Below are 2,491 nucleotides of genomic sequence, written 5' to 3' on the forward strand. Positions count from 1 at the left end.
GAGGCTCAAGCTTTTCTACAAACAGTTTGGTAGGGATTGAACATGAGGAGGAGAGTAATAATGCTGGATCACAGACAATAACTTTAGAGAACGAGCACTCCTAAAAGGGGCATGGAGTGCTGTGGGAAGACAGTCCAAAGAAAGCCCATCAACCTAGGTGGCCTTTTTGGAGGAGGTGGCATTTCAGCTGCACAGAAGGATATACTTCAAAAAGTGAACTGTCATATTTCACCTTTGGCGTAATAAGCTCTTAATTGTGATAATGGCTAAGAAACTTTACAGTGTATTGATGTCATACATTTTACTTCGACCTATGTTATAAAGTCCCCAATACATTGCTATTATTTTTGCTTTAAACAGGCAATTACATTTTTAAAAATGACCTTTGAAAGGGACTTGTAATAAGAAAGATCATATACACTTACTCATGTAGTTACCATTCCTGGTACTCTCCAGTCCTCTTCATAGATCCAGATTTCCATCTGGTATCATTTTTAATGGATTTCTGTTGCTATTTCTTATAGTATAGGCCTGCTGCTGCTGAGCTCTTTCAGCTTTTTATTTATTTAGTTTACTGAAGTATAGTTGATTTACAATGTTGTGTTAGTTTCAGGTGTACAGCAAAGTGATTCATATATATATATATATATATATATATATCTTTTTAGATTCTTTTCCATTATAGGTTGTTACAAGATATTGAATATATAGTTCCCTGTGCTATACAGTAGGTCCTTGTTTTTTTTATCTATTTTATATATAGTCATGTGTATCTGTTAATCCCAAACTCCTAATTTATCCCTCCCCACGCCCTGCCCCTTTGGTAACCATAAATTTGTTTTCTATGTCTGTGAGTCTGTTTCCATTTTGTTTTGTTTGTTTCTTTGATTGTTTTTCCTGTAGAAAGCAGTCCCTTTTTATTCCTTTTATAGCAATCTAAACCGACAAGAAAGGAACTTCCTAAAAGATTAATGAACACTAATTTAATGAAACAGTAACTTTTAGAAAACAAAGACAGAAAATGCAACACACATTATTTTGGTAAAAAACTGAGAAACAGAATATTAAGCCATTAGTATATTAAATAAAAACAACTTTTAGTCCCCCACACCTTGTTCCTATATCAACTAAAGATTCTTAAAATAATTTAAAGCACTTGGATGTCCTTGGAAAGTAATATTAAAATGCACAATAACATTTCTGTATTACATTTTCATAGATATGATTAGAAGGAATAGTAAATTGCATATTCTTTCATTCAAAATATGGAAATCTGAAATGCTAAAACAAAATTGACAAAATTATTATCAGTTTGTGCTGGGTTTTACCTAGTTTTAACCCAAATAGTGATTTTTATTACATACTACATACATTTGAGGGTATAAGAAATATATTTTTCTTGATTACACAGAATGCTTAATTGTAAAATGCTTAAATACAGCTCTCTAGGAACATTTCCATGTTCTTATCAATGACCATAAAGTGAATAGAAGGCATTTTTCAGATTTTTGAGTGTGAATTTAGGGGAAAGCAGGATGGAAGGTGACTGAGATCCAGTGTTTAGGTGACGTGGCAAGGTATTCCAATTAGTAGGCTGCAGAGTTATGGATGGGACCCAGGATTTTCTTGTCTAAAAATGCTGCAGATTAGTGTACTCAAGAAGAAGGGGAAGAGAATCTAATTACAACTATAGAAACTTTTAATTTTTCAAAACTCAATTAGGTGTGTGTATGGTCCATTGGTGTCGAACTTTAACACCTGCCTGCTGCCGTAAGTGCCATGTTCCACCACAACCCCCAGCTTCGGCACACTTGCTGTTAGCAGGTAATTCTTTTTTTACAGAGAGTCACAAATTGGGAATAAAATTCTAACCCCTCTTCTCTTCTAGAGTTAGAGTGATACTGCATGCTTCTTCCTTTTACTCTCCCCCCAAGGGTGGCTTGAAGGATGGTAAGAACGTTGCCAGATAGATCCAATATAGAGACGTGCTTGCCATTTTCTGTTTCACTTAATTTCACATTTAACAGTGTATTAACCATTTTGGGAAGAAGCTCTTTATCAGCTCCCTTGAAAAATCACACGTAGATCACTAATCCTCTCTGGACCTCCACCCACTGGGCCGCGGCATCCCCCTCGGCGGGGCGTACTTGCAGCTGGGCATGCAGGCACTGCTGCAGGAGGGCCCGGGCCTGATGGGGCTGGCCACTTTCAGCCATGGCTCAAGCCCGCGGGGATATCCCACAGGTTCCGGCCTCCTGCCGCACAAGCTAGCCCCCCGGGGCTCAGGGCTGTTTCCATTTTGTAAATAAGTTCATTTGTAACATTTTTTTTAGATTCCACATACAATTGATATTGTTTGATATGGAGGTTCATTTGAAAAGCTAAAAATAGAGTCACCATGTGATCCAGGAATCCCACTCCTGGGCATATATCCAAAAAAGACAAAAACTCTAATTTGAAAAGATACATGCACCTGATGTTCATAGCAGCG

General features: G+C 37.2%; 1 pseudogene; it reads right to left on the reverse strand.

Annotated features, from left to right (window-relative positions):
* Positions 1-1,707: 1,707 nt before the first annotated feature.
* LOC102991607 (D-aminoacyl-tRNA deacylase 2-like) lies at positions 1,708-2,216 on the reverse strand (annotated as a pseudogene).
* Between the last annotated feature and the right edge of the window lie 275 nt (positions 2,217-2,491).

The sequence above is a fragment of the Physeter macrocephalus genome, chromosome 1 (assembly GCF_002837175.3).
Source record: "Physeter macrocephalus isolate SW-GA chromosome 1, ASM283717v5, whole genome shotgun sequence".
In the NCBI taxonomy this organism is placed as follows: domain Eukaryota; kingdom Metazoa; phylum Chordata; class Mammalia; order Artiodactyla; family Physeteridae; genus Physeter; species Physeter macrocephalus.